This window comes from Micropterus salmoides, unplaced genomic scaffold (assembly GCF_014851395.1).
Source record: "Micropterus salmoides isolate LMB-PRFRI ecotype aquatic unplaced genomic scaffold, ASM1485139v1 Ms_hic_scaffold_1, whole genome shotgun sequence".
NCBI classification, from domain to species: domain Eukaryota; kingdom Metazoa; phylum Chordata; class Actinopteri; order Centrarchiformes; family Centrarchidae; genus Micropterus; species Micropterus salmoides.
The window spans coordinates 51,916,969-51,941,750 of NW_024040040.1; the positions used below are offsets into that span (position 1 = coordinate 51,916,969).

The 24,782-nt window shown below is 40.1% G+C and overlaps 2 long non-coding RNA genes and 1 pseudogene across 3 annotated transcripts; 1 reads left to right on the forward strand and 2 right to left on the reverse strand.

Annotated features, from left to right (window-relative positions):
• LOC119896614 overlaps positions 1-24,782 on the reverse strand; it is an 858,889-nt pseudogene that overhangs the window by 109,863 nt on the left and 724,244 nt on the right.
• LOC119897009 lies at positions 5,614-11,966 on the reverse strand. Of its 2 annotated transcripts, XR_005443341.1 has the most exons (4): positions 11,819-11,966; positions 10,805-11,043; positions 6,734-6,811; positions 5,614-5,744 (listed from the first exon to the last, which is right to left on the reverse strand). It is a non-coding gene; the product is annotated as an uncharacterized LOC119897009 (long non-coding RNA). The 2 variants fall into 2 exon arrangements; XR_005443342.1 differs by lacking the exons at positions 5,614-5,744; positions 6,734-6,811 and adding an exon at positions 10,090-10,489.
• LOC119897005 lies at positions 18,968-24,289 on the forward strand. The gene is made up of 3 exons (XR_005443340.1): positions 18,968-19,485; positions 22,153-22,210; positions 22,356-24,289. It is a non-coding gene; the product is annotated as an uncharacterized LOC119897005 (long non-coding RNA).

Here is a 24,782-nt window from a genome sequence, read left to right on the forward strand (position 1 = left end):
TGGTAAATCAGTCACTTATTGCTTAAAACCCACCATTCTTTGTAATACATTGCTCGCAGCTGGATGTCTTCCAGGGATTTTCCCAAAGTGGTATTCTTCTTATCTTTTTGCTGACACTCATTTTTCGTTTGCTTATACTTTCTTGTGCACTCACACACATGCCTGGTGATAATTGCCCAACACCTGGGTTCTTATCTATTCACATAAAAAAATGCTCACAGAGAGAAGAAATCACTTTCACTGCTTGGAGCAAAGACTCATCATGCAGAGCGAGTCATCTTTAAACAACTTGCAACAACACGACAAGACACAACAGTGCTTGGACAATCATGTGACACTTCAGTATGGTGCATAATGTCCAATGAAGATGTATGATGTCCATTTTTGTGTCCAAAGCTTTGCCCGCGGTACTGTGGAACTTGTTCTGGCACAGGTTTCTTGGGGAACAGGCTGGATTTGAGGGCGCTCAGTCGTTTGTAGAGTCTGGCTTGTTCTTCCCTTATCTGCTCCACTTGGACTTATAACTGGTAGTAGTGCAGGCAGTGCTTGATCTCGCCTGCCGCTGCGCCTATCTCACGAGGCCCCATAGTAGAGGGCCTCCTCTGGTGTTCAGCTGGCTGTGAAGAATTGTTTAACTGGCTTGCAGCTGTATCCTGCTGAGCTTTTATCCTACTGTTTGTAGTTTTGAAACTTTAACTATTGTCTCTATCAGTTAGTTAGTAAAATATCAATCTTTTTCAACATGATTTTTGTTCCTCCTTTGAATGAATTATCCCACTAAATCACCTTTTCTTAAATTTCTGTTTAAACCTCCCCACACACACAAGGAAGGCGCCTCCCAAATTTAGAATGTACATTCCTAGACGTTAAATTTCAAACTGGCTGCTGGAGGAGCGTGGGACAGCAGATCTATACCTTTTGTGCATTTGTGTTAATTACTCACTTATTGATCTTCAACACTGCGTGCGGACTGAGGATGTAGTGTGTGAAATTTTAGTCCCATACACACCAGCACGTACCTTGAGATCCTCGGGCAGAGGTCTGTTGTCTGTTCCAGAGTCTCGACTGAAAACTAAAGGGGACAGAGCGTTTGCTGTCAGGGCCCCGAGGCTCTGGAACAGCCTGCCCGAGGAAATCAGGTCGGCTGAGTCAGTGAACTCTTTTAAGTCCCTTCTTAAAACATACTTTTATAGGAGAGCCTTTCCCGATCTTATTTGACTTTATTTTATCCCTTTTATTTTATTCTATTTTACAAATTTTATATTTATTTTAAACGTGTATTTTAGTCTTTTCAATGTTTTCATGCTTTTATCTTTTATTGTTTTTGTATTACTGTCTTTTGGGTATTATTGTCTTTACACTTGTTAAAGCACTTTGTAACTTGTTTTTGAAAAGTGCTCTACAAATAAGGATTATTATTATTATTATATTATTATTATTATTATTATTATTATTATTATTATTATTATTATTATTATTATTATTATCTTACTATTTTTTACATCCTGGAATAACCTATTCTTTATCTGTCTTTACTTAGTGTATTTCAGCTAGTACAGCAGGGAACATGCAATACATGCAATACATAACTAAAAACATTTTCAACATTTACACCCTAAGTAGAAAAACATATTTTAATAATAAATGCATATTGATTGATTGGCTTGGGTTTAATTGAGCAGTTCTTTACCCAGACCTGACCAAACGGACGGAACAGCCAAATGAAAAACAGTAAATGATGAAAGCAACAAACAAGCTGTAGTTTTACATGTTTGTTGTAATTTTGGTTTAATCAGACAAGAAAAAGCTCAAATTATTAGACTGAACATATGACAGCTAAAAAATAAGAGGAATGCATAAGTATGGGTTGGTCAAGTTAAAATCAAATATAAATAGAGTGGGATCAATAAGGGAGTAAACCGCATAGCTCACAGATGATACATGAAGTACAGCACCATCTTGTGGCGTCTTTGTGTTAAATTAACTCTGACTACAAACCTGAATAAAAACAGCTGTGTGGCTTTAGCTGTGTGGAAGCCATTGTAAAATCCATTTTCCCAAAGTTACCTGATATTTCACACAAGTTTGAACACTAGAGCAGAGCTTGATAAGTAGAACAGGAGATATTAATGCCAATGAGGCATTTGTATCTGGTCCTGTCCTGTGTTAGAGGTTACCATATGCAGGCCAGATGTTCTTTGAGGATTATAAGTCAGTGCCCACACCCATTTGCAAAGTTCAATCATTTCTTTATAGCACTCCATATTGTCCAGACTACAGTATTTGCCACAAGAACAGGATTCATTTGTGGTGGCTGACCCCTGCAGCCAAATTGTCATATGTTGGTGGAGCACTGCATCTAAAACTTCCAATTAGAGATCGTTCAGAACAAATTCATCCTAAGAAAGCTGCAGACGGCAAACTGCACTCATAGAGAGGAGGCCCTAAGCTGTATGACACGCCCCCCTACAACACCTCTGGCCCACACCAAGCCCACTCTGACTGCAGCTTGCCCCAAGCCCAAGTGGGTGAAGAACCTGCAAGCCATCATAAGAAAAGGAACAAGAAGCGTGGCATTAGGGGATGTAAGAGACCTGCTGGAAAGCCGGATGGTGACCCTCCAGGAAAGCACTCTTATAACAAAGAGCACGCACTGATGCGGATCATTTTCTTGTCACTGAACTTGTGACTCTGGTCAGGGTGCCAATATTATAAAGGTGCAACAGATCACAAAACTTTTGGATCAGGGCTGAACTGCACTTTTCCCCCCTCTCTCTCAGCCCCGCGGTCAAGTTAGCAATGCTTAGCAGCAACAAACATACAACTTCCAGTCAAGTTAGCAACAATAAATATGCAACGTCTGGTTAGACCTTCAAAACAAAACGCTAGCATTTCGAAACATCGCCATTCTGAAACGGCGCGCTAATAAAGTCATAACGTTGCAGATTGGTTCAGTTTAGAAACAGAAAGTACTTGGTTGGGTTTAGGTAACAAAAGTACTTAGGGTTAAGGTTAGGAAAAGATCATGGTTTGGGTTAAAATAAGTACGTACGTCAATTAAAAAAAAAATTATGTTGACTTTTTGTTTCAAACGGGACACGAACCCTGGTCTCCTGGTTCAAAGTCATTAGCATCAGTAGCATTTAGTTTTTCACTGTTCATGTCATCCTCTTTATTTCTAAAGAGGGGTATTTAACTTATTGTCAGTTCTAGTGACACCATTCTAGATTTAAGACCATCACCAACTTAAAATAAGACAAGAAACGGATGTTTAAGTGTTTCAGGATAAATATATCTTGAAGTTAGCTAGAAATATTCATATCATGCTTTTGTTTGTCATATTAGGATGTGCTTTTTTCATATTAAGCCATAATTCTGGTCATATTTATTTAAATTCAAGTGTATTCAACTTATTGTAAGTTCTACAATAGTGAAAAGTTCAGTGTATAAGCTTTAGTGGCATCTAGTGGTGAGGGCTGCGAATTATATATATGGAAGTAGCCATCAGAAGAGGGTACAGTGTAGTGGGATGGACATGGTAGGTAGGCTGTCGTGTTTAAACGATGCTCAATTGGTACTAAGGGGTCCGAAGTGTGCCAAGAAAATATCCCCCACACCATTACACCACCACCACCAGCCTGAACCATTGATACAAGGCAGGATGGATCCATGCTTTCATGTTGTTTACGCTAAATTCTGACCCTACCATCTAAATGTCATAAGTTATTTAGTCAGTCTTGCTGACCATTTCTCAGATAAACACAATATCCTTTCAGGTTCAGAGGGTTTCATTCTTAGACCCTATTTGTTTTGTCTGTACAAGCTACCATTTGGAATCATTCTCAGTAATCATGTAGTGAATTTTCAATTTTATGCAGACGACACCTACTTTTATGTGGAAGAGGTGCTAAACAAATAATATTATTATTATTGTTATCATTAATATTATTATTATATTAAAATCTAATTACTAATAATTTTGAATCTAAGCATGGGCCATCACAGGTTGAAAATATGTACAGCTGGAGAGCCTAGACAAACTTGGAAGCGGCTGTCATACAGCTAATTTCTCACCGTTACTAATCTGACATTACCCAGCTCTGGAACATCGCCTTAATTACAGCAGTACCTGTCTTTAACAAATGGCAACCACCCCAGCACCGACGGTACCTATCACCACTGTCTGTTATTCAGTCCAGGTGCAGCCACTTGTTCTAGTTTCCGCATGTCTTTCCTCAGTGACTCTGTTAGAGTAACGTCACCTATAATCTAACAATGCCTGTTTGGCAAGTATAAAGTTAACATTGCATAACATCAGCTAACTGACGAGGTGCACCATTCATTTCTAACTTGAGAAACAAAAAAGGACCTAGCAGGAGTTTGCTGTGTGCATGCATGTGCACTTCCAGTAATCTCTGTGCACTCTGGACACATGCATCTGTGACACATACACATGGAAAAATGAGTGCAAGAGAACAGCCGAACTGCATGAAAAGGGAAAAGTTGTTGCTTCATTCAAAATAGCTATCTTTTGCTAACAAGTTTAGTGCCTTAACTGTTATAAATTAAATACTTTATTGATTTGTTTGATGGACTTTCAGTACAAGTAAAATTACCAGTATTAAAATCTACTTAAGTAAAAGTGAAAAGTAGGTAATTTAAAATTTACTTAGAGTAAATGTTACCTAGTTCCTTTTTTAACCTCCTAAAAGAACTTATTTATACTTATTTGAAATTCTATTTAGAAGTTAGTAGTGAGAAGAATGTTTTCGCTGCATTATGAAACTGTGGCGAAACAAATTAGACTATCGCAGGCCCACTGGACTGAGAAAATGGGAAACACTGGACTGTACCGCACCTGATTTTACGCATGATCCATGTGCTACCGTGGCTGGAGGCTCTCCACAGCGCTGTGCTGATAATAATAATTTACAGTTGAAGTGGCGATTCAGAAGATTGATGTTTACAATAATAATAACAATAGCTTATATTTTTATAGCGCCTCTCACAGGACCCAAGGACGCTTTTCACATAACTACAGAGACACAAGAAACAACATTGAAGTCTTGAAGTCACTGTGGCGTGCACACTACGTGACTGATCAGTGACAGAGGCTTAGCGCACGCAGATAGCAGAGATCCTCTGGGCTACAGAGAGAGCTGGAGGGGAGTGAAGCATGTTTTGCGATGAAAAAGTAGCTGCCTACTCTGCCAGCTGCCTGCTGTCATTGGCTGGATGTGGACGTCGAGTCAAGTCGGCCAACTCCGCCATATTTGGCATGCTAGATATCTGGCAGAGGTCAGCGATGTGTCAGAAATGTGTCGGGAAGCCGTTGTTAAGTAGTTCACAGATAACGACTGGCGACTGGTCGCCGAGCGGCAAATTGGGCTAAAAATCGTGTAGTGTGAACTAGGCTTAATATTACGTCATCTTTACCTCTCAAATATACCAGCAGTGTATTGAAGTGTGAATACATTTATATATGATATATGAGATTTATTGTATATAGGCCTACGTATTGCAATATCTAACTAAAATTATCTTTTGACTACATCACTGTGATGTTCAACCACAAATATCAAAGAGCGAAGAGACACCAGCAGGGGATAAGTTCAATGATTTATTGAAGAAAAGTGCAGAAAGGTAAATTTGGTGAGCTGAGGCAGAGAGCGGGCAGACAGATGAATCTGAGCTCCAAAATGCAGCACAGGACTGGCCGGCAGCGTCTACACACGGGCAGAGATCTGAGTCAAGGCACAAACACAAAAAACTTCTTAGTTTTATGATTTCCTGTCTAGTTAAAATCTGTGTTCATTGTTCACAAAAGGACCACACACTACTTTATTCTGTTATTTCTCCACTTAACTTTTATTATGCAGTCAATTAAAGGCTAAATTGGTGACGAGTAATTTGACTTGCAAAATAAAATGAATGCAGTGTTAAAGGATATCAGAAGCTTAAATAAATAGATAGCATAAACTACGTTTAAGTCAGCTTAGATGATTTCAGTTTCCTCTGAAACAGTAAGCCTAATAAATCAAATGACACCAAGATCATATTCTGGGTTATTTAATAGGCCTAATTAATAGGCTACACAATCATAATATCAATAAATACAGATGCAGATAATCAATAAATAATATAAATGCATTCTGCAAGTAGAAATGATCCTTTGCATCTCAACAGGACACAGAATGCACCTATAACAACATGTTCTCATTGTATGGCATCAAATAGGCCAACTACGCTTTCAGAAAGCCTCACAAAGCGTCAGTAGCCTATTTGACGCCCTGGGTTGATAACAGGCTCAGTATAATAGCAGAATGCAGGTTGTTCTTCATGTGCAGGTGTTTGTTAAACAGCTATAGGCTGCAGCTACAGACAGAAAACATGCAGCTCTGCAGTGATAACTGTGAGACTTTTTTAGAATCAGCACAGAGCACGTGTGCAGACAAAAACTCCATCGAAAGTATCTCCTGCTGGTGACAGTTGCAATCAGCTGATCAGACACCAGACGTCCCTTCACGTGATGCTTCAGAGGAAATGATTCTATCATCTAAAAACACATTTCCTAATTTCTTCTCTCCCTGCATGGTTTCCTTGCGTCTCGCATGCATCCCTTTGGGCTGGACTAGGACGCGAGGAAAAGACGCAAGTGAGGGAAATGTGGATGCAATTAAGAGAATTGAGAAGCACCCTATAGCTGACATGAACAGCAAGGAAGGGAACTCACACTTTGGGAAGATTTGGAATGGAATTCACACTTCTCTGCTTTCACAAAAAGTCTGTTCTCGAGCAGCCGCTGAAGAACCTGGTGGACGTGGGAGAAGATCAAAATGTTATCAAAATATACAAAGACAAATCCCTGAGATCATCATTCACTAGGTTCTGGCCAAAAGGCATGACCAACTATTCGTAATGACCAAGTGAGGTCTGAATGCTGTTTTCCACTCATAGTTCCTGTTACCTGTAGGTGACTCTATGACTAGAACTGAATATTGGCATGTAGATTATCACGCATGTAATCTTTGGTACAGATTTGTACAGTGAAGTTATGACCACAACCGGTTTACTGGCGAAGCATGGAACTTCACAATCACGCCGTTGAAGGAAAACTCATAAGCTTTACAACATGACATCATCGATGTTAAGGGTTTTCTGAGATAGTTTTGAAGTAGATACAGCCAACCTGCAAGAAGTGGTTCATCACTTCCTGGTGCCAGCAGGCGGCGCTATGACTGTGAGTGGACACTGGCTTGTAGATGTGTTCAGGCCGGGACTCTAATCGAACTTGTAAAGTTTGTTACAAATTTGAGCATGTACAGCGAATTTACAACAATTTCTGGTTTTATGGCAAAGCATGGAACTTTGCCACCACATCAAATGGCAATGCTACTTATGTGTAGGAATGAGGACTGTTCACCAAATATACGGTTCGGTGCAGACCTTTAATTATGGAGCTACGATTTAACTTCATTAAATTAGTCTAACTTGCAGGTGTAATCAATCAATCATGACTGCACCAGAATTGTCACATAGCTGGAAAACAATAAAATAGGTTCATAGTGTAATATTTACAATATGGGTCTACAGCTTGCAATAACTTGCACTAAATCCAGTGTTTTCCACATTTACTTTACTTGCCCAGGTATATTAACAGCTGCCAAAGTATATTTGGTGAACCATTTTAGCATTTTGCAAAGAAACACAGAGAGAGAAATTATCTGGTGTTACTTTGTGTTACTGTGGGCACGCTGACTGCCATCTACTGCAGCTACGACACTAACTATCAATAAGCACCTTATTTAGCTCCACTTTAAAAATCCCAAACTTTCCCATCAAGATAATGGAGATTATAATGTACAAATTAAATGTTGATAATTAAACAGAAGTAGTCAATACAGATGCTGGTTCTTACAAACTTCTACAGAAAAATATCAAAAGATGTAAATGAAGACACAAAAGGCAAACCTATCTATAACGCTTCTGAGCTCATTTTAACAGGGTTTTGATACCATTCAAAGGTTTAGGTGGCACAGCACCCAAGCCCAAAAAGGCTTGGGTGCTGTGCCATTAATGTAAAATAAGTTGTAGACAGCTTCAAAACTAACTAAATGACTTTCCCTAGATGTAATGGTGTTAGTCGGTCCCCAGTGGACTTCTTCAGCAAGTTTCGTCTTTAAGCCTTTTGGCTGTTTACGTGCTCAAACTTTTCCAACTTTTTGCACACAAACATGGTAAAAGAAATAATATGCAGACTTTGTAAGGTATTCCACTAAAGCTATACTAACACACAGTGACTGGAAATTGGATTGGCATTACTGTCTTTAGTAAAATGACTTTTGACCAAACTGTATTTATGTATGTCACTGTATTTCTAACTAATAACAATATAATGTAACATAATATGTGTAAGCAGGTATGACAGAAACTGTAGTAATGTTGAAAAACATGTGACCTGTGAGTTTCTTTCATCATCTCCTCTTGAAAAATACCAAAATAATTGTAAAACATTTTTTTATGTTAAGGAACGCCATCATGCTGCCAACATCCTGGTTAGTCCAGATCATCCTGTGTTTCTGACTCAGTGAAATTCCATCTCACTTACCTTTCACTTTTTGTTCACATGCAAACATTGTTTTGTTCACTCGATAAAATGGTCTTTGACTCTCTTTATCCCGCTGTCCATTTTATTTATGAACATCTATCTTATTACTGTTCTTAAGAATTTTAAGCAACATTACGGCAGCATTTAGCTCCACAGAGCTGGAACACATTTACAGAAGAAATACACTGTGGCCTAAACTTAATAACCTTTATATCCAGATTACAAACTTTAATGGTCTCATTGACTAAGACTCAGCTTTAGCACTTACATTGTCCACCTCCTCTCCACCAGACAAAAGTATTTTTCTCTTTAGCTTCTATATCTACTTAAGTAGTTCCTTTAATTGGACTTGATGCTATTTATGCGTAGGAATACAGACGTTCTACTGTTGAGAACATAAAGTTCCAAAGGAAAATACTGTCTGATGCAAAGAGCTGATAATACTCTACATATAGCGTAACTTTGAACTGATATCGATTTTTTCTGGTCGGCCTTCTATCAGGAGGCTAAAATACATTTTGCAGCAGACCCTGTCCACAGCAGTACATTAGTTAGCTCCTGTGCCGGTGCAACTCTCTGCTTCTCCAAACTGTGGGCACGCTGACTGCCATCTACTGCAGCTACGACACTGACTATCAATAAGCACCTCATTTAGCTCCACTTTAAAAATCCCAAACTTTCCCATCAAGATAATGGAGATTATAATGTACAAATTAAATGTTTGATAATTAAACAGAAGTAGTCAATACAGATGCTGGTTCTTACAAACTTCTACAGAAAAATATCAAAAGATGTAAATGAAGACACAAAAGGCAAACCTATCTATAACGCTTCTGAGCTCATTTTAACAGGGTTTTGATACCATTCAAAGGTTTAGGTGGCACAGCACCCAAGCCCAAAAGGCTTGGGTGCTGTGCCATTAATGTAAAATAAGTTGTAGACAGCTTCAAAACTAACTAAATGACTTTCCCTAGATGTAATGGTGTTAGTCGGTCCCCAGTGGACTTCTTCAGCAAGTTTCGTCTTTAAGCCTTTTGGCTGTTTACGTGCTCAAACTTTTCCAACTTTTTGCACACAAACATGGTAAAAGAAATAATATGCAGACTTTGTAAGGTATTCCACTAAAGCTATACTAACACACAGTGACTGGAAATTGGATTGGCATTACTGTCTTTAGTAAAATGACTTTTGACCAAACTGTATTTATGTATGTCACTGTATTTCTAACTAATAACAATATAATGTAACATAATATGTGTAGCAGGTATGACAGAAACTGTAGTAATGTTGAAAAACATGTGACCTGTGAGTTTTCTTTCATCATCTCCTCTTGAAAAATACCAAAATAATTGTAAAACATTTTTTATGTTAAGGAACGCCATCATGCTGCCAACATCCTGGTTAGTCCAGATCATCCTGTGTTTCTGACTCAGTGAAATTCCATCTCACTTACCTTTCACTTTTGTTCACATGCAAACATTGTTTTGTTCACTCGATAAAATGGTCTTTGACTCTCTTTATCCCGCTGTCCATTTTATTTATGAACATCTATCTTATTACTGTTCTTAAGAATTTTAAGCAACATTACGGCAGCATTTAGCTCCACAGAGCTGGAACACATTTACAGAAGAAATACACTGTGGCCTAAACTTAATAACCTTTATATCCAGATTACAAACTTTAATTTTCTGCATTGACAGTGACTCCAGGCAAATTTATACTTTGACAAAAGCTCATTTGGTCAAACAAATATTCCATTTCTGGGGCATGTCATATTGAAGGAGGGCCTGCCCAGATCACCTTACTGCCTTCGCTGAAACTCCTGCCTCAAAGACATGGCAGCACTACCTCCTGGGCTTAACTTCCTGGTTCAGCAAGTTCCTGCAAAAGTATGCAACCGAGGTTGAACCACTTCGACAGCTGCTATGAACCAAGACAGTGCTTGACTCACAACGTAACAGGACTTGTTGGGAAAAAATACTTTTATTAAAGCTGAATTTTTAAGTTTTTGCATGCTTGCAAAGTTTTATTAAAAAGCTCTTGCTTAATTTCTCCCATATACCCTTTAATATAAAAGAAGGGTAGTGTGTCAGTGAGTGAGATTGTCTTTTCTCAATCGTTTGTAAAAAGCAATATACACTTTTTTTTTTTAGCTTTTTGCTGAATAATATTGTGAAAATATTAAGATATTGTTACCTCTATAATACAGCAAACAGTAGAGTCAGATGATGTGTGGTAATTGAAACAGTCCAGCGTGTCCAAACAGGTGTGCCCCTGCTCTTTGTCCTCTTTTTTCTTCAGGAGAGAGAAATGTTAAATCTCTTTCCCCCAGCTCTCTAATGAAGTCATCCGCCAGGAGTTATCTATGTTGTCATCCTGGAGTTATGTTAGGCCTGTCATGGTTCAGTGCTCACCACCTGCACATGTCCTCGTACCTGTACAAACAAGTACTGGTAGTTAGAACAATCGCACCGCCAGCCCCGGCATGGGGGGCAGGGGAGTTGCCATTGGTAAGGGGTTCAGTAACTTCTTTGGCAGGCTCTCCACACAGGCCATATTTGTTGTTAATCTTAGTTATCCTTTGGGCCAAAAAGTTTCCTTTTGTCACTACATAGTTAATATGAGGCTTATACCATCGGAATAATTTATCAATACGTAAGAAGACTTCAAGGGTTCTATCTCGTTCTCCCCACTGGACCACAAAACCGGTGCTGAATTAGGTCTCCCATTCTTTAGACATGATGGGGTAGCCTTTATGCTGCTCCGGGGCCCCCTCCCTGCGTTTTGAATGACAGAGTTGTCCTAGCACAATCTAAGAAGGATTCTGGGTCGTAGACTTTGAGGTCAGTTTCTACACGGTAGAGTTCTTCAGGCACAGACCCGCACCACTGTGTGTTGTATATCTATTTTGAATCACTCAATTCTTTACAGACTACTGACTTTCTGAAGTCACACCACGCTTTGGCCGAAAAAAAGAATGCGCGGCGTGTCGCAAGAAACAACTCATCAAGCTTTCGTGTATAAAGATGTTCTCTGCTCAAATAAGTATCCAGGCATCATAAAATCTTCCACAGCCCATTTAAACTGAGGCCTAATGATACAGAAAATCAGCCAAGGTTGTAGGGGCAGTCATCTTTCTAGGAGCCATACCCAATGCAATAGGATCTATGATTATATGGCATTTTGGAGTTGTTACTACTGATTGATTACCTGCATTCTCCAAAGCCATGATTATGACAGGATCACCGCAAAAATTTAGATGTAACTAAAAAAAAAATAAATCTCCGTCCATTGTAGCAGTCCAGATACACCCCAAACAGTCGGCCGTTCCTAGCGCTCTGTCTGATTGCTACTTGGCCAAAACTATCCTGCTATAACTATAATAGGGCATTAAAGCCACTCCCAGACCACAACATGCTCTCCCTTATTATGGTGTAATACAATAGATTAGGTGAACAAGAAAGGGCATGTCCTAAATGTTTTGGTTTCTTTGGCACACCTCATGCATGACTGTTAGGCGCACATACATGCGCAATGCAGTGCAGAGAAGAGAAACTGGTTTACAGGATCGTCCCCTGGAACAGGAGGCTACTGGCCCGACACCACAAGCAGCCTGCAGGACCCCTGTTTGACATCAAATGTCTGCAGCAGTCTGTGTGTCGGCTTCATCTCCCACACTGTGAGATCCGCTCCACAGGTGGAGGTGAGTTCTTGTCAGTCGCTCATGTGAACGACGAGGGCATCGAGTTTATCGGCCCTCAGAAGATCACAGAAACTCACGTTGTTATAAACATCACAGGGTTTTCTGGTTTCGGTAATGTCAAGGATGAAGACTCGCCGGCTGACCCGGTCCGAGCGCTGGTTCTGCTGTTCTACAGGCCCCCGGCTGATCCCGACGCTGAATCCCTCCTCAACGTGTTGCTGCTACCGAGGAACGTGGTGCTCCGGGATGTGCTGCGCACCAGGAAGAAATTAGTTGGAGATGAGAGCTACATAGAGACGTCCCCACACTGTAAACTGCAGCCAAAGCAGGAATACACACTGTCCACTTGTCCTGCAGAGGACTCAGTTCTAGTTCAACCAACAGAAGCAGAGTTTGACTGCGACAACTACGACAACTACTTCCCATCATTCCAGGTGATTTTAGAAATAATGAGGAAACACGTGAAGCTGTTTCTGAGAGACACCAACAGCTCCCACAGTGTCTGGGAAAGACGAGTTTGTCTCACTGGAGTAAAAAGGTCCTGTGGGCCGAGCGCTCTGAATCTCTCTTCAGATAAGAGGCTGTTGGACATACGGAGCAGCTTCATCGAGGGGATATCAGGACCGGTTCTCACAAGTCTGCTGGACAAACTGTTTGAGAAAACGGTGATAGCTGAAGCTGAGAGGGAGTCAGCGGACGAGATGCAGAACAGAAGAGACAAAGCTCGTTTTGTTATCGACGCAGTGAGGAAGAAAGGTGAAGCTGCTAGTTCAGAGATGATTGAGTTCCTCTGTGAGGCCGACCCCTTCCTCTGTGAACATCTCGGCTTGATCTGAAGGCAAATCAACAGGTGATGCAGAACATGTTGACCTGGTGGCCAGAAACTGATCATCCTGTAACTCCCACAAAATACTTTTAACTGGATCATTCACTGTTTTGATCTTGAGTAGTTCGCCTTGACTTATTGCTTGAACTGTTAAATTACAGTTTTCCAAGTAGGTTTTTTATATTTGACAAAAATATGGGAACCTATTGTGAATCCATTGAATGTAAATCAATTTAGTTTGGTTTGTTGTAATTTCTAATGTAACATTTGTGGCCAATTGTTTCTATAAATGATTCCCTTCATCAACTGTACAATATTTTTAAGAACCATAGATATGGACAGTTTTAAAAAATATTTTTTCTTACTTACTATATACAGTATCTTGACTGCAGTCCCACTTTTTATTATCTCTTATCACCTGATTCTGACATGACTCACACTTTATATTCGATTTTAGTACACTTTTCATGTTTGTTGTTTTTTTATTTAATTTTTTTTTTTTTTTTTATTATTGTATTGCTTTCTGTAAGGTCCCAAAAAGAACAAAAAGAAGAATGTTTTTTACGTTTTTATGGTGTTATAAGGCTGATTGGGCTGGGCCAACACCTGTGTAGCTCTACTGTCAGAGCTTATTTAACCAGGACTGATCATTCTGTCGTTCTCTCACTGGGTTTGTTCTGTGTTTTTTTTTGGTTTATCCTCACAACACTCACATACATCTCATTCATCCGTTCACTGCTGACACAACTGATACTCATACTTTGTCACACCGCGTGTCTTTGATTATTTGACATTACTTTTATAATAAATCATATTATTGGCTTGCAAACTTACTTTTGTACTCTGACTCTGCAGTCCGGTCACATTTACTGCAGATGAGCTGTGGTGCAAGTGAAACAACAGTTTTTTCAGCCTAGTATTAAGTGAATAATTGAAGGCGAATAATTCCCCTCCTGGAGATCTTTACTGTCTTATTATATCACACCTTAATTTATCTTATCTTGGTGTGTCAAAATAAATGTTTATTTGATGTTGTACCTGCCTGCACGGACGGTTCCATTTAAACACAACTCACTGCTTACACTCAATTACCAAATTTCCAACACACTCCTAGCAAAATTTTACACATGTATGGCTAACATTAACACTATTTTGCCAACTGTCTGGCACACTTTCACATGTGAAAACTGTTTTAGATAATTAGTTCACTTTGCAATCAGCCTAAGCACTATAAATAAGCCACAGGTAAGCTGTCTGTGTGGAGTACAATGGAAGGAGCAGTAAGAGTGAGAAGAGTGAGAATCATAGGAGGCCGAGGAGGCCGAGGGAGAGGACGTGGAGGTGAAGAAGTTGGAGGAAGAGGACGTGGAGGTGAAGAAGTTGGAGGAAGAGGACGTGGAGGTGAAGAAGTTGGAGGAAGAGGACGTGGAGGTGAAGAAGTTGGAGGAAGAGGACGTGGAGGTGAAGAAGTTGGAGGAAGAGGACGTGGAGGTGAAGAAGCGAGAGGGTTAGAGGAAGAGGACAAGGAGGAGCAAGAAGAGGACGAGGAGGGGAAAGAGGAAGGGTAAGAAGAGTAAGAAATAGAATAACTGATGACATCAGAGCTACAATAGTGGACCATGTCATCAACCATGGGATGACCCTGAGGGAAGCTGGCCTGGTTCAGCCTAATTTGAGCCGCTACACTGTGGCAAGCATCATTAGGACATTTCGAAATGAGAATCGGTAAGTACTTTGTAGCACTGCCATACTCTAATGAGAAACACAACAGTACCATACATGCAAAAATACTGAAATTGTTACTTTACAGAATTGCTAGACGTCCACATGTTGGGGGCAGAGGAAGAATGTTCACTCCAGAGCAAGAGACCCATATAGTGAACATGGTGATTGCCAATAATGCAATAAGACTGCGCGAAGTACAGCAGCACATAATTGATAATGACACCATCTTTCAAAATATACACAGTGTAAGCATTTCTGCACTAAGTCGTGTACTTGCGCTCCACAGAATAAGAATGAAGAAAATTTACAGAGTTCCTTTCGAGAGAAACACAGAACGTGTAAAGCAGCTGCGATATGACTATGTGCAGGTAAGCTATAGTGTCATTGGTTCTGAATTTGGAAGTGCAGACTGTAGTGCTGTGCATGGGCCTGATGTGCTGCATTTGTTTTGTCTTGTCCAGAGAGTGATGGAACTAGAATCATCAATGTCCCAGGACAACGTGGTGGTAACATAACCATGTGTGCAGCTATAAGCCAAAATGGTGTTGTTCACCATCATGCAACCATAGGCCCATACAACACTGCACACATTATTGCATTCCTGGACACCTTACATGACATGCTCACTGTTCAGAGACCAGAGTAGACCCGATATGTCATCATATGGGACAATGTTAGTTTCCATAGGGCTGCTTTGGTCCGCAACTGGTTTACAGACCACCCATTCTTCATGGCACTCAACCTCCCTCCATACTGTCCATTCTTAAATCCCATTGAGGAGTTCTTCTCTGCCTGGCGCTGGAAAGTGTACGACCGTCATCCTCATCAACAGGTAGCCCTTTTACAGGCAATTGAGGAGGCATGTGGAGATATTGACCAGGCATCATGTCAGGCCTGGATACGGCATTCAAGGAGATATTTTCCCCGGTGCCTTGGACTGGAGGATATCGCATGCGATGTGGACGAAATTTTGTGGCCGGACCCAGAAAGACGACATGATGTAGGCTGATTGTTTTTTATTTATTTTTTTTGTGAAATTACTATTTTGTGTTCTGACTTTGTCTTGGTTTTGATGAGTGTGAATAAACACCAATACTTTAAGTTTGGATCCTTGTATGTTTACATGACACTATGACAAAAGTATGACCTCAAATTGACATCTGTACACAGAGAAAGCAAAAGCCAGATGTGTTTTGTATTCATACCATCAGTGTGTAGTTGGCACATTGTGTGCTTAGTAGATGATGGCTTGTGTTTACTGTTTGATGCGAAAACACCATTTTTACGAAGGTGTGAAGAGTTAATCTAGCTGTGTTCGCTCTTGCAAGAGAACTACAATGTTTTGATAATTGGGTGAAAGGTTTTCTTATTTGTGTGTAGAGTTTTGCAAAAATAGCCAATAGTTACAAAAAATGTGCTTAAGCAATCAGAAAAAACTGTAACTTCAATATATGGTTTGTCCCAGAAGCCACCGCGCACAAAACGCTTTATCTCAATGCTTGGCCGTTAAAAAAGAGGTGTCAAGTGTACGTTATGTTATTTACCATACTATACTTATATATTATTAGTATAGTGTATTTCTACTATTATTCCTGCAAATATTTATTTATAATAGCCTAATGATAATAATAAAGCAATGTTTCAATTCATACCACTGTTGTATATTTTTTTCTTCCAAAGCGATTTTAAGTTTCACAAACCAAGAATAATAATGTTAATGTAATGTTACATCACGATTTAGGTTAAAACTTTATAACATTACTGAGAATTTAATGATAGAATAACAGCGGTACGAACTTTAACACTAACTAACTATTCCTGACAGCCCCCCGAAGTATATTCCTCTTACCCCTAACCATCAGAGGGCGTATGCCTAAAGTTATTGATTATATGCATGTCGACCGGTTAACCTCCATTGTGTTGCTGTTCAGCCTCCGGTAACGTTACTGCAGCTTCTCAACTCCGAAAACGTTTGAACACATTTTCGATTTGCCAATTTTCGTAAAACTGCCAATATTCGAAATCTACACAGTTGATTTCTCGCCTAAAAACTTCTCAGAAGTGGATTTAAAGTTCTGTTGTTGGCCTCTAAAGAATAAAATGCATTAGGACCTTTACTGTACGTGAGCCGAGATAGCATCATCACATTTTGTGTGCGGTGTCTTCTGGGACAAACCATATTTGGAAGTTCAACTTCCGTCAGCTTCCATCACGTTCGTCTGCGGGCTGCAGCTGGATATACTTGCCGGCGAAAGTCGAAGAATAAACTCTTTTCTTCCCACTGCTTCTGCCCCCTTTCCTTTCATCTTAATTTTTGCTACTAGACATTTCTACACTGTAAACTGATAAACCATCATTGATTATGTCCCCCACCTTAAGGTTAAATCTGAATATAACTGTAGTGGTGACTTTCTGTATGTTACAGAATTTCTATTTAATGTTTGGAAAATTCTAAATAAACTCCTTATCCTTGTTTTTATTTTCAAATCATTTAAAATCTAGAGTAGGAGCAGGATGTACACTGTAAAAAATGATTCTGTGGTCATGTAGATTTGAATTAATGTATTCGGTAAAATATTTTCAATATGATTTTTGATTTTGAGGCAAATATTTAATTAAATTTCAAATAAAAATGTTTGGAATAAAATCCACCCATTGTAGTTAAATAAAACATAAGCATTATATTTATTTAATCCCAAATAGAGAGAATATTGAGTGAATTCAAATTAATGTAATCAAGCAAATTTTAATTGAAAAACACTTCCTGTCAAATAATGCAGATGTGTTTTATTTAAACACACTTTTATTGCATCCATCTGCTGTCTCTGACAATCTGAAAGCGTGTGTTTGTTGTATGGTGAATTCTCCAAAATCCTGTTGGTCATGTATTGATAAAACATTTAGAATTGTAAACACTGGTCAGTCATTATTTCAATGAAACCCCTACCAAGATGTGTCGATATCAAAAGTGATGAATATATTCAAACAATATAAAATATCATGCCAACAATAAACATAAATGGCTCCTACAAACGTATTTGCATATTTGCAGGAACATGAAGTAAATTTAAATTGACATATTCCAGCAGAAAAACCTCAAAATATGAGGTATCTTTTCTTTATCTCTAAACTGTTTAAACTGATTTAAACCTGAATGTAATAAGGAGGATAAAATGAGCAAACCATGTGGCACTTGATATTGTGATAAATAGTTATTTACTTATCTTAAAGATATTGATTTTACAAGTCAGCACCATCACAACGTTACGGACAACATTTCCCTGCATCAGCTAGCCTCTAAATCTCTGCAGGTGAAGCCCTGAGTAGTCTGGGTAAATATTTAAATCTATGACTGGATCTGTGTGAAGGAATAACCAGAAACCATTAGAGACACTGGGTTTGAAACACAACTGGGTTTTATTGGTAAATTTTACGTCATCACAGTTATAAAGGTTAACAAAGTGAGAGAGAGGGAGCTGCTGCACCAGTGAAGAGACATGCTGGGCTTATTGAACAAAATCCATGAACCAATTTTAAACAAACGATAAGAAAATATCTAAATATCTGGTTAAATGCTGCTAATTAAGAAGCCAAGTGAGAGGAAAACCTAAATGCAAATCAGAAATGTATAATTAACTAGTTGGAGATATTAAATCATTTCACAGTCTAGCCTATTTATATAGACATACAAAGAAAACCCAAACATATCAGGATGCCACACTAACTATTTCCTTGGGATCAGGCAGGGAGGAAGAATAAAAACTGTCCAAGCTCATATTTTTAAGCACCCAGGGCCTATTTTTTTAAACAATAAATAAAATCCATAGGCCTACGAAAGTGTATGTGTGCAGGTGGTGAAGATCTGCTGGGTGAGTCGAGGTGAGAAGGCCGATCTGTCTGTGCGCGGTGTCTCAGTGCGCTCTGTGCGCCTGGCAGCACAGTCTGTTCACTGCAGCGATTTCACACACAAAAATTATATATTGAGAATTTACTGTTTTCGTGATTCCACTGTCTGCCATTGCTGATTCCCGTGTCTGACTAATTTTGCGTGAGCGCATGAGAAAGGATGAGTGGAAACTCCATCCGTGCCTTTTTTCCGCCAGAGGACTTATTGCTTTGATGTAGCACAAAAATAAATTATTAGGCTATTATTAATAAAGAATACAATTGTTTGTTTTTGAAAAATAAGAGTGACTGCTTGCATTAAAATTATATACACAAAACAACTAATAATTTACTTTCTGGGTTCAGACAAATGTTGAAAACAGTCGGTCTCGATTGTCGAAGGTGCAGTTCACCCCACAGCTCAAGCAGGTGTGGACCAGGGGAAATGCCATTTGCTCTGTGCAAAAAAATAACATGAATGCTTGTGAAACCGAAAGAAGAAACATGAGTTGGTGGCACTGATGCCTACATGCAGTCAACACACTTACACGGAAGACCTAAGTGAACTGCGGATGTGTTTTACCGGGTCCACCTGAGAAACGCTGATATCCCCGCTAAAGTAAACCCGCCGGCGTCCTCCGACCAGGTCTGATTCATGGAAGGACAACGTCTGTCCAAGAGGCCGGCAAAGACACGCAGCGACCCAGAGATGTAGCCTGCGTTAGACTCTCCTTATTGGTAAGTGGAGAACGTCCACACACACACACACACACACACACACACACACACACACACACACACACACAAAGATTACTTTAGGGTGTCATTTCGTTTTAAAGCAATCAGTCACAGTTTTTGGGTTCTTGGTATTTTTGATTTTGCTGTTGTTGTTTGTGGTAAGACCTTCCTCTTGCGTCTCATGTGTTTTGTTCTTTGTCTCTGTGTTGTGTGTTCTGTTTGTCATTTGTTCATTTGCCACTGTTTTACTTTGAAGTTGCTGTGTCCTTGGTGTCATTTTATTGTCTTATTTCCTGTCTGTGTTCAAAATCTGCATGTACCACAGCTTTTCAGAGTGTGTGTGTGTGTGTGTGTGTGTGTGTGTGTGTGTGTGTGTGTGTAACTCAGGCAAAGGCTGCTGCACTGAAGCAACACACACTGGAGGTGTTGGATTTTTAACCACATATAAACTGTTGGATAATAGATGATAGTGGCCTCTACATGGCTCCTGGCAGCAGTTTCTGTAATAAAAGCAGACAGAAATGCTCCATGACCATCACGCCACATAAATGCATTTTACAAGTATAGAGGAGTAAACTGTAATTGTTAATTGTACTTGACATTATCTTTTTTTGCTCACTAGCCTCTGTTGCTAGTTGTTTTCCAAAGTTACTAGCCACACAGCATTTTCAGCCACATTTATGTTGTTGGGAAATTATGTTTAATATGATTAAAGTTGACTATTGTGCTAAAATTTACTTGAACTAAATTTGCAACCCTTTTAAATGTAGATAAACACTGTACCCAAATCAAGAATACATAAATTGTATAACTTCAGGTCATTGTAATTAGCTCTGATTAGGTTGTGTGTAAAGCGCCTTTTTATGAAAACATCTCGGCCTAGTCTATGAAGATTAAAACAAAAAAAGTAGCTTCTTATTGCATATAATAAAAGTGGTGCATGGTTGTAGAAGGTTAATTGAATATAAAAACTAAACTGGCATCAAAACATTATATTTATTTACAACAGCAGTAAATACTGTAATACAGAAAATGATCTGCAAGCGAAACAAGGAGCAAAGATGAACAAATTCTTTTTGTCCAACTGACGGCTTACGGGTCTTTAGGTCGAAGGGACTGTGGTTTGATGACTCAACTTATATATTCTCATTTCACAAAAGTTTTGATGTCATATTTGGAGCGCGCACCCTCGCGCTGGGACACTGCAGCAAGAGGGTGAGACGCGCTTGACATGTGGATTCTCCTGCTTGATATTAAAAAAGCTTGCTGTATTATCGCTGGTCAAGTTGACACTTAACCGTAGGCCCTAAAGTGTCATTTATACTTCTGCGTCGAACCACCTCCTCAAAAATGTAACTACACGTCAAGTCGATGTAGTCGATGTAATGTATAGCGAAATGACTTGTTTTACTATCCGAATGTGATCCATTCGGTTGATAACATTTGAAAAGGCTACATCAGCCGCACGTATACAATTTTACCCCCATTCACGTTAGCGGAGGGCTAACTGGAAGTTAGCCTGCTGGGCTGAGCTACGCCATAGGCTATGCGCGTAGCCAGGCATTTATACTTGTGCGTCAGTGTCTGCGTCATTCAATTCAATTCAATTCAATTTTATTTATATGGCGCCAAATCACAACAACAGTTATCTCACAGCGCTTCTGCAATTACATCCCCAAACGCTAGTCGGCAGTAGCGCTACAGCGTCCACTGTGTTGACTTTTGGCTTAGGCCCTATGCAGGAGTATAAATCAAGTTTAACAGCCCTCATGCCACTTGGGAATATTTCAGTGCTCCAGAACAATTCAGGAAAAATTCAAAATATAAAGAATACAACAGAATATGATGCAATGATCAGTAGCTTGATTTTTAGCTTAAGTTACATTTTTTGGACAATGCAAATCTCAAAGCATTTTCATTTGTTAGTTAACATTTCTTGCTATTTTTCATAATACATTTATCAAATCCTTTTAAAAAGTGATGGGGAGAAAATCACCCACTTCAAAAAGTGGATTATTTCTCTTGTGTCATGTGGATTTATGCTGTCTTTTGTCTTGTCTTTGTATTTGCACCTGTTTTGTCTCTGGATTACCTAGCCTTTGTTTTTGGACTGTTCACCTGTTTTCACCTGGTTGTTTAATAAAAACTCATTAAACCTTACCTCCATCTTCAGTCCATTCTTACTCCCAAGTTGTCACATAGCCTACGGATGGTCAAGACCCCTTGCTGTCAGTTTGTAACACACTGGGGAGCCCTCTAGCATCATAGTTCAATGTGCTGGGCAAAGCAAATAGTCCAAGTAAGGAAGGTGGTTGGGGTGGATGAGTGGAACACAAGCCAGACTTTCACCAAGAGACTGGTGTTTGTTCCTGTGTGAAACAAAAAGTCAACGTTGAGGGTTTTGTCGTAGTTTTGTTCCTAAACCTAACCAAATTGCAATGTTTCAACAACATACCCTTTCACAACGTTAAACACTCATTTTCTTTTGAACGTCTAACCAGATGTTGCATATTTATTCTACCAATCTGACCATGGAGCTCTACACGTTGAAACAAAATGCTGAACGTGTTCCCGGGGCGATAAAAAGTGACCAAGCCTGAATGTGACGGGTTGGACATTGTAATGATGAAACAAGTGTGTAATTGCTCTAACTTCTATTTGAAACAGAAAGGAACCAGCTTAAGTGAACTGGCTCAGCTTTGTGAAGACTGAAACCTGCTTGTTGGTGAGTGCAGCTTTCATTTGAATAATTGAGCTGCTTCTTGAGCGTGCAAAGGTTTGAACCGGGAAAGTACGCACCAATGTTGAAATGTGTTTTAAAATCTAAAAAAACTTTTTTTCTTTTAAAAGGATGTTAATTTTCCTTTTAGGGTCTGGGACCAGATGAACAACGCAGCAGAAGAACATGTTTTAAAAGTTTCTATTTGAAATCAAGTCGAAAAAAGAAAAGATGGAACAAAAAAAGAGGAAAACTCCCTCTCCCTTCTCTGCAGGGTATAATGTAGACAGTTGTAAGAAGGCAGGTGACACACCAAAAGGAAGAAGGAAGGGTTGAATGAGGATGGAAATGAATCATTAGACAAAAAAATTAAAACTTCCTTCTCAGAGAATCAGACTGCAGAAGAGAAGTATTCAAAGAAGCATAAGCTGCAGAGCAAAAGTGTCCGCAGAAGGTATCGTGAGGTTTCCGTAGGTTCTGCCTCTCCCTCTAGCTGCCGTAAATCTAAATCTCATCACCTCAGACAACAGAACATCAGCTCTGCCCAGTCTGTGCATGATACTGTCAGACATCAATCTCAACGGTCTCGTAAATCAACTGGCCCATCATACATCACGCCTCCCACACAGTCGAAAAGAAAAAAAAAAAAAAAAAGAGGAAAACTCCCTCTCCCTTCTCTGCAGGGTATAATGTAGACAGTTGTAAGAAGGCAGGTGACACAGCACAAGCCAAGAAGGAAGGGTTGAATGAGGATGGAAATGAATCATTAGACAAAAAAATTAAAACTTCCTTCTCAGAGAAACAGACTGCAGAAGAGAAGTATTCAGAGAAGCATAAGCTGCAGAGCAAAAGTGTCCGCAGAAGGTATCATGAGGTTTCCGTAGGTTCTGCTTCTCCCTCTAGCTGCCGTAAATCTAAATCTCATCACCTCAGAAAACAGAAGATCTGCTCTGCCCAGTCTGTACATAAAACTGTCAGACTTCAATCTCAACGGTCTCGTAAATCAACTGGCCCATCATACATCACGCCTCCCACACAACCACTTTCTCTTCAACCCGTTACTCAACTGCCTGAGCCCTGTCTGCAGCAGCAAAACACAAGGTGAGGTGGGGGAAAACACAGATGAGCTTTTACCCACAACAACAGCCCATCATGACCCAGACATAGAACAATATGATACGAGTCTTCCATTTGAACCTTCACATGAAATGTTAGACAGATCATATTTATGGAATGCCTCCATTTCAGCACCACAACGTTCCCAGGAAGGAGTGTCCGAACATGACAGACCCAGGATTCATTACCTTCCCTACTTTTCCAATCCATCTATCCGCACTCCCTTCTCTGCTGAGTACACAGGTAGTTGTAAGAAGACAGGTGACGCACAACAGACAGGGGACAAACATGTTCGCAGTTTGCCTCGAATGTCTTCCTCAGCTTCTGCCTCTTCCTCCTGGAGTCTTCATGATGATAGCAGGCATATATCTGGGATAGGTTCTAACCCTCCGCTTCCTCCTCCCCCACTACCATACATGCTCCCCTTCCTTGCCCCGTCTGTACGTAATAATGCTAGACTTCAATCTGAACTATCACCTGATTCATCACGCTTCTACAATCTCAACAGCTTGAGACCTGATCTCAGTTCAGCACCAAGAACAGCAGACTGCTACTCGACTATTGTTGGTAATAACATGTTCTCACTGAGTAATATAACTTATGGAATGATAAGGACACAGGCTGACAGGTCATCTGACCTGTTAAAAAACATCTATGGGGAGTCTAAACCTGTTCACACCTCTGCAGCAGATGCTACGCCGGGAGTCAATCAAGATATTACCAGGGAATTGATACAAGCATATGGAAAAGCTCATTTTCTTTCAGCTCCATCACCAGTACCAGACCAGATATTGCAGCTTCCAAACAATAAAGACACAGAAGATGGTGGCCCCAGATTTAGTAACTCTAGTTTTACTGTATGTCCACAAAACAGGCCTGCAGTCCTCCAGGAAGACGAGTTGGGAGATGACAGTGATGTCCTGATGGAAACATCTGTTCCAGCTGTGAACTGCTCAGTCACAACACCCAGCCGACTCATCCTCCCCTCCAAACCTCCTCCAGCTGTTTGCGTCGTTCTCACAGCGTTCCCTCACTGAGTCAAACAACCTCCGCAAAGAACAAGACCTTCACCCGATCAAAGAGCTTACCTGACCTGCTGTTCAAACCCAGCTGTGAGGAGTTCACCCCTGATATCACTGTTGATGAAAACGATGAAACCTACAGGTTCCAGTGCTCCTGCCCAGGCCTGTACCAGTGCAGTGTGACAGGCCTGCTGTTCCACATGGAGGGAGAAGGGGACGTGGTTTACAGGATCGTCCCCTGGAACAGGAGGCTACTGGCCCGACACCACAAGCAGCCTGCAGGACCCCTGTTTGACATCAAATGTCTGCAGCAGTCTGTGTGTCGGCTTCATCTCCCACACTGTGAGATCCGCTCCACAGGTGGAGGTGAGTTCTTGTCAGTCGCTCATGTGAACGACGAGGGCATCGAGTTTATCGGCCCTCAGAAGATCACAGAAACT